This window comes from Toxorhynchites rutilus, chromosome 3 (assembly GCF_029784135.1).
Source record: "Toxorhynchites rutilus septentrionalis strain SRP chromosome 3, ASM2978413v1, whole genome shotgun sequence".
In the NCBI taxonomy this organism is placed as follows: domain Eukaryota; kingdom Metazoa; phylum Arthropoda; class Insecta; order Diptera; family Culicidae; genus Toxorhynchites; species Toxorhynchites rutilus.
The window spans coordinates 316,710,867-316,724,044 of NC_073746.1; the positions used below are offsets into that span (position 1 = coordinate 316,710,867).

General features: G+C 38.9%; 1 pseudogene; it reads right to left on the minus strand.

The window, feature by feature from the left end:
- Positions 1-1,178: 1,178 nt before the first annotated feature.
- On the minus strand, positions 1,179-1,365 carry LOC129780962 (U4 spliceosomal RNA; annotated as a pseudogene).
- Between the last annotated feature and the right edge of the window lie 11,813 nt (positions 1,366-13,178).

The window sequence follows — 13,178 nt, forward strand, 5'->3', positions numbered from 1 at the left end:
TCGAGCAACACAGCGTACATAATGAATAGGTATCATTACGGAAGTAAATTGTTCTCTTCTCTTACTTACTAATTCAAATGCGATAAAAATTCTTCGAGATCCAATAAACCGCTTCTGGTTCAACAAATTTTCTAAATAAGTCAAACGGTACCTTGAATTGATTCAATCAAATCCTGTGATGCCCACACAAGGGTCAACCATTCAGCAGATTGTCATCTGATTGACCAAAGAACACCCTCCAAAATAATGCGATCGGAACGAGGCAAATGAACCGAAAGATGTGCTGCCGCCGGCAATACCCGGCCTGATTGGATTCCATTTTGCCAACACAATATATGCAGCCCTTGCATTTTCCGCAATGTTCGGCCTGAAAACGTCCTGCCAGTCATCGTCAGTTCCCATCCTTCTCTTAGCTGAATATTTCAGTCTTCCGTGGCGGTGGGGTAAAGGGTTCCGAGCGGTAAAAGAATTCTCAAATCGACCACTTTTGAAGTCGACATCCACAGCAACACACAAACACGCCCACACCACAGTCACATGATTTCCGTTAGTTGTTGGGTCCTCGTATTGTGACGTGATGAGTGCCGGGGAAGCGTCCAGTCAGTCACCCGAAATAAAACGACAGTAAGCAGAGCAGAAGAAAAATGAGTCTCTTATTTGCCGATGACGATTGATATCGCTTCATGAGTGGAATCGAATCGATTGATAAAGGTGGGGGAGGAAAACAATATATATGTGACACAACATTTCACATATCAAATCAGACAGCATCACCATTCTCGGCACCAGCATCATCATCATCATTGTCAAGCCATGTGTGTAGTTCGGGGTATTTTAACTCTTCGTTGAGGTTTTCTCCAGCCAGTCCCAAATTGGAGTTCGATATCGAAGATGGCAAAGGATTGGCTCAGGTAGCAACAGTGGGGGTGGACGGAATTTGGATAGAACATTATGAAGTTTTCACTGATGATGTTTAAGCAGCACTACAATAGCAAATGGAAAGTTATAGCTGAAATAATTAGTTTTAGAGTTAGTTTTCAAAAATATATGGAATTGATTATGATTGACCTTCAAAATATGCATTTGGGTTCTGCCAAAACGAACCAAAAGCCATTTATTCAGAACTGAGTTACTTACACCATTGGATACAGAGAATAATAATCTGTCGACTGTAAAATGACCATGTCGTTCGAATAATTGACAACAGCTCCAAAACAAAAACTATGGATGGGTTATACCTATGATATAACCGCAAGGTTGACGTAGGACTGCCGTTGGCTTAGTAATCAATTGTATTTCTTCAATTAGCAATAATCCCACCTCGGATGATCCTCATTGGGTACGATATCGCCGCTGCGCAGTGCTATCTTTTGTGTATTGATTAAAATAGCGAATGAATGAAACTATTTACGAATTCAATTGCAAACAAATCTCAATTTAAGTCAATTCATGCATTATGGTAGTAGTTATCACAGCAAATAGTTATCAACATTTTCAAATCAAACGGTATGCGTAGAAGTTCAGTGAGCTGGTGACATGAAGGGATATCTTCCAATGCAGTCTTGAATAGTCGAGCCAAAGCGTTGCATTTGTACTCGCTTTTGTAGACCGTGATAGCAAAACAAATTCTGGAGTGTAAAAATGTTTGGGGGTATAAAAGTGTTAGGGAAACATCCATCCATTCCAGCGATCGTCCCTGAATCGTTGCGCAATCGTAACTGAGTGCATTTCCGAGCGGCACTCGCGTATATACCGATTGGTGTGATTTCAATAGCCTGTTTTGAAAGCAATTTTAGGGCTATTGAAACAAGTTTTTGGATCAAAAGGTAACAAGCATATAACGTGTAGACATTTTATCTTTCGAATGAAGTGTTTATCATACCATTTCGTTCAGTTGTTTAGGAGCTTTTAACGCTCAAAATCTCGTTCTCGGGCGTAACGCTTTCGTTTTCGAAACTTTGAACTTACACCCCAGTATAGAAATGAAAGACGTAGTCCTACGTCAAAATTATGTGTAGCAGACTGTGAAAAAACCAAATTGCATTCAACCAAAGCGAACCATAAACCCATAATATGACATCGGACGTTTTCTACAAGAAGGCAGGATCCGAATCTTCAACAGATTTTTGTGCTTCGGACAGCTCCTGGAATCAAATGTCGTCGGGATCTGATAAGTAAGACAGCCTACGGGCTGCAATGAAGTGCAGAAGCGCTGATCTGCATTTTTCAAAATTCCGTTCAACCACAGCGAACCAAGTGTAATGCGTTCTTAAATCATTTTATTATCATTTATTAATGATAATAAATTGTCATAAACAGCAGAAGTGAGTCAATATATTTACCATTCATGAAATTAGCCAAGAACCACTACGAAATACCGGTAGAGACGAAAGATTTGGATTTTCGGCCACAACTGCATATGGCCTGCCAAACCAAGTACTTTTTGGGGAATTTAGACTGCTTTTGGGTCCGGAAACACTCGGCTACGGCATTCCTTCGCATTGCAGTATAAAAAGCGAGACCCGGAAGCTTTTTGAAGTCTTCGAGAACATAAGTTTCATCGTACATTATGGTGCCTGAACATTTTTGCAAAAACTGGATGTAGAGCACCATAGCACGGCTTTTTGCACCTTTTTCATTTTGTACGTCTTCAGTCCATGCCTCTGCTTCACTTTTTGTACATTGTACATATGATGAAAGGTTGGGATGTTTCTCAATAATGGCAACCACCTTTCGGTCCATCTGTCGGGAACATACATTTGACATAGGACTATGTCTTTGATTTCTATATAGGGGGGAAACTCTACGAAAAATGTAACGATTCATTAAGAGCAATCTTTTTGCCTACAAGTAGGTGTTGGCGAGTCTACGCCAACGCGCCTTCACTGTAGCTCCTTTTCGACCAGCACATAAGAACCCAGTATCGACAGTCGAGTCTAGCACAATTATCCCACAAACAATAGCGTTATAAACAATATTTGTCACTCTTTATTCTAAGTATTCTATAAGTCATAGAAAACACAAAATCTCAAAGAAAGAGCAAGGAAACCTCTTGAATTAAATCTACAATTGGACCAAATTGTTCAAGCTAGTTCAAAACGTAACTACATTTAAGTTTAAAATTAATTTATAAAACTAATACACTGAATTAGTCTATTTGTTTCCACAGTGAATTCATATATATCTAATTAAAATCATAATTATTGTTTAACGTAACCTATATTGAACTTAACTCTATATAAAAGGTAAAACTTTAATTATTATTTACTTAGTCATGCCTTAATCTATAGTACGGATAAATATTCATGCCTTAATATTATAGTACGAACAGATAGTACGGTTAGAGCAACATTGATTATCGTTCAACTTACTCGAAACTCCTAAATCCTGAATTGGAAGAGAATACATAACCCACAAAAAAGGGACTAAACGTATGTCGGAAAGCTTGTAATTTATAATATAATTTGTAAACAAATGTAATACCATTTTCAGGAAAATAATAATTCCTCGCAGAACATAAAACCTTAGTTTTCGGTTGTTTGAATGTGGTATTATTATTTTGGAACACCCCGATCCGTGGATCTGTTGGCAATCTCCAACAGTAGGCGTTAGCTCATAATGTGATTAGATGCGTATTATGAATTATTCTCGATTTGCCGATAATAGGTATTTATCAGTGGTCAGAATCAATGGAGGAATTATCTAGGAATGATCTTGAAGATGATATTGGATGATCTCACTCTATACTGCCCAAAGATTTGACGAGAGCCTGGCTCAAAATGTTGAACGTCGATAGAAATTTTATTAGATTGTAGTTCAGGTTGTTATCCAATCAATTTGTGCTTAATTCACGTTTATTGTGTAAGTCTTGCTTCTAACAATTTTGGAATTGTGGTCCAGGATGTCATTATATCGAGCATGTTTTTTTGGTTATGTAAAAAATGCAATTAATGAATTTAACCGGCTACTGATTTAGAAGTTATAAAAGGGATACTCACGCATATGTTCATGACTTCCATTTAATGCTTCAAAGAAGACAAAAATACAGATTTTGAACAACGAATAAACTCAATTCAAAAGCAATTACTACACACATCACGTTAATCACAGTCCTATGTCAAGATCGCGTCCGTGTCTCTAGGCCCAGACCCATAAACTTTTTGATTTGTTCCGCTTCCAACCTTCCGATCCACATTTAAGCGCTGGTCAAACGATTTGCATACATTAAACATGGCTCTTCGGCAGTTTTAGCTTTTTGGCGAGATCTCGTACCGACAGTGTTGGATTTTGCTGCTGTTCGCGCAAAATACGTTTGCGTACTTCCACTTGATTCGACGCCATTTTACCAAACTAAAGAAGAATGTAAACATGTTGGACATCGAAATAGAGAAGAGGGTTTCAGCTGTCATGTAAGTGAAATATTTCATTGATTAGTGAAACTTTTCATAAACTACACTGAAAGAAAAATGTCCGAAATTTTACGTGGACAGGCTTTATGTTAATAGCTAGCACGTACTTGGTTCGCTCTGGCTGCAAAAAAAATTTTGCGCGTCTAGCAGAAACAAAATTTTGTTTTTTTTTCTAATTCTAAAGGTTCTGAATCAGAAATTGACGAAGATGTGTGCATGAAAGGGAGTATTATGTTTGACATCCTGTTTGTAACAGGAGAGCGATAAAATGATAGATTTGATCCGACACAGTCAATTAGTGGGAGCCCAAACTTTAGATTGAAATATCTCAAAATAATGTTTTTGGCGCTTGGTTCGTTTTGGCAGAACCCCGACCGTGTGTTCTGCGGCGAATTAAGCTGACGCGACCACTGTACTAAACTTAATGGCGAATATTAATCGGATATAGCCGTGCCGCTATATATAAGCGGATATTTCAATAGCCGTGCCTATTGAAATTTGACAAAGCAGGAGCTTAAATGAAGTTTTATTTGTGCTATATTGAATGAACTACTAAAAGAAACATAAGAACAGAACCACTCGCATTTTCCTTGGACCAAATTTTGTTCGTTCCGCTCTTCATAATTCATATTTGAAACACAACGATATTTCCATTAGCAATTCATCTATGTGGGTTGCTGCATCATTACGATACGGGAACAAAAATATTCACACATCGTGCTTTGTGTTAATAGTTGTGATCGGCGGATGTGAACTCAATCACCCATTTCGTTCAAATTCATTTTTATTAAACTTACCCAGTGCTTACATATACAGCACCTTCTTCTCACTATAAACATTGGGGTGCCAATGAAAACGGTCTCGAATTTCAAGAAGTTACCCCATAAAAAATGTTTCCCACCTCGAAATAACACCTTATGTAAAATTTCAACTCAATCGGACTTGAGGGAGAGTTGCACAAATCGGTCATAAATAGAGTTTTTTTTTAAATCGAAAAATCACCCAGAGGAAATAAAAGAAATCGGGGTTTTCAAAAACAAAGTGATGCCAAATGTCTTAAAAGTGCATGAAACGTCGAGAGCATTCGAAAAAAAAATGTCAATGACAAAAAAATATTTATATATATATATATATATATATATATATATATATATATATATATATATATATATATATAAATGGATTTCTGTTTGTCTGTCTGTCTGTCTGATTCTTATGGACTCGGAAACTACTGAACTGATCCACATGGAAATTGGTATGTAAGGGTTTTTGGGGGCAGGGAAGGTTCTCATGATGTTTCGATGTTTCGAGACCCCTCACCCCTCTCTAAGAGGAGGCTGCCATGCAAATGAAACACAAATTTCTGCATTACTCGAGAATTAATCAAGCAAACGAAACCAAATTAGCCATGTGAAGGTTTTAGGATGCAATAAATGTTTCTATGGTGGTTAGACACTCCTCTCCTCTCTCTAAGGGGGGGCTGTCATAAAAATGAAACACAAATTTCAGAATAACTGAATAACTCGAGAACTAATCAAGCAAAAGGAACCAAATTTGGTATATGGAGGGTTTAGGAGGCAATAAATGATTCTATGGTGGTTTGACACTACTCTCCCCTCCCAGAGAAGGTCCCATAAAAATAATACACATATTTCAACCAAACATATTCCAACCAAACAAGACAAATGAAAATTTCCGGAAAACTCTGAAGGAAAATGGGAGAATTCGGAAAATTCAATTCGCATATGTTCTACAATTACCTCCCTCCCTGATGTGGCGAAACATCGCTTGTTGAATTTATTCAATCGGTTTCTGGAACATAATATTGTTCCAGATGATTGGAGACAAGTACGAGTTATAGCTATTCAAAAACTCGGAAAACCCGCGTCCGACTTCAATTCGTACCGCCCAATAGCAATGCTGTCTTGTATACGGAAATTGTTGAAGAAAATGATCTTGTTTCGCCTCGATCGATGGGTTGAAACGAATGGCCTACTCTCAGATACACAATATGGGTTCCGCAGGGGCAAGGGGACGAATGATTGTCTTGCGTTGCTTTCTTCAGAAATTCAACTGGCTTACGCCGAAAAAAAACAAATGGCTTCAGTATTCTTGGACATAAAGGGGGCCTTTGATTCAGTTTCAATAGAGGTCCTGTCAGACAAATTACACTCTCGGGGTCTGCCGCCTCTATTGAATAATATGTTATATAACTTGCTTTGTGAGAAACATTTGAATTTTTCTCTCGGGGATTCGACAGTAAGTCGGGTCTCCTACATGGGACTCCCTCAGGGCTCATGTTTAAGCGCCCTTTTGTACAACTTCTATGTAAGCGACATCGACAATTGCCTTACACAAAATTGCAGCCTAAGACAACTTGCAGATGATGGAGTGATGTCTGTCGTAGGATCAAACGAATCCGACCTGCAAGAACCCTTACAAGATACTTTGGACAATTTTTCAACCAGGGCCATTGGGCTAGGGATCGAATTTTCCACAGAGAAAACAGAGATGGTGGTTTTTTCTAGGAAGCATAGACCAGCAAAACCAAAGCTTCAACTTTTGGGTAAACCGATCACTCATGCTATGTCATTCAAGTATCTTGGGGTCTGGTTCGACTCCAAATGTACTTGGGGGGCCTATATTAGGTATCTGAGAATAAAATCTCAACAAAGAATAAACTTTATCCGTACAATTACCGGCACCTGGTGGGGAGCCCATCCCGAAGATCTTATTATGTTGTATCGAACAACTATTCTCTCAGTGATGGAGTATGGCAGTTTCTGTTTTCAATCAGCTGCCAAAACACACCTCATTAAACTCGAGCGAATTCAGTATCTTTGTCTCCGTATTGCATTGGGATGTATGCCCTCAACGCATACCATGAGCCTCGAGGTTTTGGCAGGCGTACTCCCACTAAAAGATCGCTTCAATTTATTATCTCTTCGGTTCCTCATCCGGTGTAAGGTTATGAACCCATTGGTGATCGGAAATTTTGAGCAGCTGATCGGGCTAAATTTTCATTCTGGATTCATGACTTCAAATCATGAATTCATCTCCATGCAGGTTGATCCTTCTTCGTATATTCCCAACCGTGTTTGTTTTCCTGACTACATCGATTCCTCTGTGCATTTTGATCTGTCCATGAAGCAGGATATCCATGGAATTCCAGATTATCATCGATCGGGGATCGTTCCTACGATTTTCGAAGCAAAGTATGGGCGTGTCAATTGTGATAATATGTACTTTACTGATGGGTCCTCTATGAATGAGTCCACAGGATTTGGAGTGTTCAACAAGTTTTTTAGCACCTCACACAGTCTTCAGTATCCTTGCTCAGTGTATATTGCTGAATTGGCAGCAATACACTGGGCGCTGTTCACGACCTGTTGAACACTATTACATTGTAACGGATAGTCTGAGCTCTGTCGAAGCTATCCGTTCAGTGAGGCCGGAAAAGCACTCGCCGTACTTCCTTGAGAGAATACGAGAAATTTTGAGTGCTTTATCCAGACGCTGTTATGTCATTACCTTTGTCTGGGTCCCTTCACATTGCTCAATTCCGGGTAATGAGAGGGCTGACTCATTAGCAAAGGTAGGTGCAATTGAAGGCGATATTTATCAGCGTCAAATCGCCCTCAATGAATTTTATTCTTTAGTTCGTAGAAATACCATCGCTAACTGGCATCGCAAATGGAACGAAGATGAATTGGGCCGGTGGCTCCACTCGATCATCCCTAAGGTTAACCTCAATCCGTGGTTCAAAAGTCTGGACTTGAGTCGGGACTTTATTCGCACCTTCTCCCGACTCATGTCCAATCACTTTTCGTTAGACGCGCTGCTTTTTCGTTTTAATCTTGCCGACAGCAATCTCTGCGGTTGTGGCCATGGTTACCACGACATCGAACACGTTGTTTGGTCGTGCGAGTTATATCTTGTCGCCAGTTCGAATTTAGAAAACTCCCTTCGGGCTGGAGGAAATCAGTCCAATGTGCCGGTGAGAGATGTGTTGGCTCGGTTAGACCTTGATTACATGTCCCAAATATATGTTTTCCTTAAAGCTATCGATCTTCGAGTGTGATTGTTCATACATCCTTTTCTCCTCCTTTTCGCGGGCTATCGGTTCCCTTCCTACTAACATTAGAATAAGTTAAATTGTAAATACATATTAGATGTAAGGATAGTTTTAAGAATTGAGTGTGAAGTGTCAGTGTGAATGAGAATGTGAATGTGAATGTGAATGTGAGTGCGAGTGTAAACACACATCTCCTTACATCCCATCCTTTTCCTAATGAAAATGTGTCACCCTTCTAAACTCGAGTCGACCGCGAGTAATCGGTTTCCTATTTCATTAACCATAGAATTAAGGAAACAACATGTTGATATATGCTAGTCGAAATATAGTTAAGAGTTTGGCTCCATTAAACTTATGTAACTGAGCCTGTAAAAATAAACGGATTAATAAAAAAAATACATATTGACAAGCGTTGTTAGTCCATTCAATGTTTGCGCTAACGAAATTGGTCTGTATTAAACATTTAATCCATGTAACGGTGATACATGTTATTTGCAAGTGGATGAAAAATCTTGCACGAGAATTGTGTCTGAAAATAATCTGATATTATAATGTCGAGTTTTGGTAGAAGTACTAAGATTTTATAGTAAGAAATAATTTTAAAAGGGTAGATTAGAAGATCAATCAATGAACAGTTCTGCAATTGGACCGATGAACGTGCGCTTAGTAAGAAAACGTGGATGTGATAACGAAAAATAAATTTTGGGCGGGACGAAGTTTGCCGGGTCAGCTAGTAAATAAATAAAATTCTGGCCAATCTGATATTTTAATCACGAGTTACGGTGGTTTGAGAAAAACTTTTTTGCTGCAATTTTGTCTACGTAAAATCTTCTTTGAAAAATAGACCTGTTCTGTCAAAAAACCACAGCGTCTCTGATTCAGTGCACTCAGAGTACTGTGAAGAGTTATTCCAGTGAAACTATTTTTTCACGCTGTATGTGAGAATGGTTGAAAGATAGGGGAAAAAAATAGGGTGAGCATCTTGATAACAGTATTCTAAAAAAAAACACCTGTGGCACGAACGATTTTGTTGTGAGTCCGTCATGGATCACAAACGTGGTGGCGACAGTCGAGAAAATCGATAGAAGGGAAAGGAATGCTGGCCTCAAGTATAGTAATGCATCGAAATCCGGACGCTTAAGCGCTTACGAATATAACTAAATGCGGACACGTGTTTTCATTGCAATTCTTTGAGAGAAATTGCTTATTAATTATTGTAGAACTTATTAACGGGTGCGTCATAAGTAGCGGGACTAAATGAAAACACGTTTGGTACAAAAGTTTTTTATTAATTCAATTATTTATTGTATTTCACAAGTTGACCTCTACAAGATGGCGCCATATATTTTTTTTTTCAAAAACCTATCAAGGCCCATTTTTGTTTAGCATTTTCCATGAATAACTGTGTTTACTAGTGAATCCCTTCCGTTTGATACCCATATTGATGGAGTTCTGAGAAAATATGCATTTCACCATTTTGTAGCGATTTACATTTTTCATAAATAATTGTATTCTAATCAAGCCCTTTCATTTGACATCCATATTGATAAGGTTTGGAAAAAAATATAGATGGCGCCATTTTGTGCTGTGTTATTCTAGTCAAGCCATTTCGTTTGATACCCATTTCGGGGTTTAGAGAAAATATGAAATCCGCCATTTTATAGCAGCCGCCATTTTTGGATTTTCAAGATCAGGAAATACTCAGTTTTATAGTGACTGCCGAGATAAAGGTGTTTTTTGACCGTCCGAGTTTAAAATCATTTTCTTAATGTGCTTTTTATTCCGGACATGGGTTTGTGGAATTCACATTGATTTTTGATTTTTTTACATTTTCTGTTAACACCTAGGCACTATGTTTGACACTAAACTAAATTGAAACAATAGTAAATATCAGTCACATTTACAGAGTGATCGAACATTCTCGTTCAGTATGGGATGAAGGAGGTCCCAACGTTTGTAATGGTTCAATAATGTTCTACACTGATGGGTCGAAAATGGGAATCAGAACAGGTGCTGGAGTGTATGGTCCCAGAACAAAAATCTCTGTGGTTATGGGAAACTGGCCAACAATTTTTCAGGTAGAAATAACTGCAATAATAGAATGTTTAAATGTCTGCTTCAAAAGAAAATATAGATATGCTAACATCTGCATATTCTCAGACAGTCAAACGGCACTTAAAGCTCTAAAAGCCTTTGAATGCTCTTCAAAAATTGTCTGGGAATGCATTTCCCTTTTACGGCAATTAAGTCAGATAAGTTCGGTACAATTGTACTGGATTCCTGGCCATTGCGGTATAGAGGGTAATGAACGAGCAGATGAACTTGGCAGGAACGGCTTAAACTCACCATTCACTGGTCCAGAACCACTCTGTGGACTTTCTGACTGTGTGTTTAAAAGTGAGCTGAATAAAGCTGAATAAATCAAACAGATTATTCCTGATTGGCACCTATCTCGCTATAGCTTTCAGTCTACTTCTTCATCAATAAGCAGTAGATAAGCTTGAAGTGTAGTATAAAAAAGGGGTATACCACAATAGTTCAAAATAATGGACGCAGTGGTTCACACCCAACAGGGAAAAAAAATCAGTCACATTGATTCAACATGCAAAAAATGGCATGGTTTTGGTATGATATTGAATGTGATGAAAAAGTGTCCGGATTAAAAAGCGTCCGAATTCAGAAGCATCACTGTATCTACAGAAGATGTGAACATTACTGATTCAAGTTCAAAAAAGCATAAAAAGTGATCGCATTCGACATAGTTGTAAGTCTCCAAGACTGAATTGAATCAAAAACTATAAAGACGAGAAGTAGCTTTACGAGTACGACATGCGATCAATAAAACGAAAAATACCGATCACAGTTCTTACAGTGAAATGGGTGTGTAGATTTTCTGGCGATCAGAGAGTTAACAAGAAGAATTCAGTCGTTAAATTCATAATGAATGAAGCCTCGAATTAAAACACGATTTCAAGAAAAGCCAAAACTGTTGACGGCGCCAGTGGTTGTGTGGTTAGCGTAACAGCCTCACAATCCGATCGGCCCGGGTTCAATCCCAGCTGGCGTCGTTGGGATTTTCTGAGGCGAAAAATCTCTGGTTACGTCTTCCTTCGGAGGGGAAGTAAAAGAAGTTGGCCCGGCTCATGAGTTGTTGAGTCTGATAGGTAGGAACAGGTGGAGTCGCCTCCCTGATGTCGGTGATTGGCACTGAAGTGGCGGAAATAGGCCGACGAAAAATAAGCGAAGATAAAAAAAAAAAGCCAGAACTCACGGGAGACCACAGAAACTGTTCAAAAGGGATTTTCTGCTTCAGAAAATATGAACCACTTTTTCGCAGCTCGTTTATTTTATTCAAGGGCTTAAAAATGAATAGTTTCTTATTTGCTATCAAAATCTATCAATTTCTATACTTCAAACATCTATACATTTCAATTTTCACTATAATCTTACTTTCTATTTTACTTTTAACTCTTTCCGCAATATCTCGCTTTTTACAATCAATTACTCTATGTAATCAATTGTCAACAATAACAAATTGATGCCAATCTTTCGATGACAACAATGGCAACCAAGGTCTATCGCAATAAGGTGGTATAACCAAGTTGAATAGCCCTCCGGTGTCCCAACAGAAACTATCTATGCTTTCCTGAAATTGTTGGCCGTCACTGTTCGACAAAGCATTTGTCCCAGTCATATTTGGAGAGCGAAAGCATTCCGACATATGGAGATATCAGTCGACAGACAGACAGACAGAACAGATATAACCGAGATGGAATGTCACGGCACACCGGAAATTATGGTTTTATCTTGAAAGACAGAGCAATCGAACCGCCAATGGAAATTGCCACTGGAAGAATGAGGACTGATTCTACTATTGATAAATTCAAAGACAGGGATCGGACAGGAATAATATTTCATCGCTGGTGGGGCGTTTCTGAACCACGTTGATGTTGACAACCTGCGGTTCTGCAGTGTATGCGGTTTTCGGTTGAGAAAGTTAGTTTCATCGGCTCCGGAATGAATGATGGCACATACATTCGAATGTCTTATTGGAAAAAAAATATAAAGGTGACACATGAGCATGCAGACGTTTATTATAAACATTTATAACCGAATGACGACCACTTGGACGAGATTGTGAGATTGTTTATTCACTACGACGGTAAGCTATGGAAACATTTCTGGAATTTAATATCTCAAGCATCTAGCGCACTCTAGTGCTCCTTCAAATGAATTTGCTTCTCCGTTGCTATCCAGCATCCACGCTAACAAAGGAACAGCACACATCGGCCGGTCCGGTTGATGATGTCCAGGTGCATATCTTCCCTCAAATCACATCGGACTGGCAGTTGGTAGCTTTCGTCAGTGCCCGGTTTGCTTGTCTGCTTGCCTTTCCGGAGAATTGTTATTAAAAGTCTACAAGCGTCATATATTCTCCCATTCCTACCTTCACCTGCTACAAAGCGGCAGCGGAAGCCATTATTTCCAGTCTTCAACTCCGTCAGTTGCAAGGGGTTGTTGACATTCGATAATATCCTGCAGTGCAAACTTTGCCTATCGAATACCATATCCGACAATGTGGTAATATTTTCACGTTTATATCGGACCCCATTCGTTCGTGGTGAGGATGCTATCGAGCATCGACAAGTGGTACGAATTCTTTTGGGTCGGCTCTCGATTTAAATTTGCAGTTA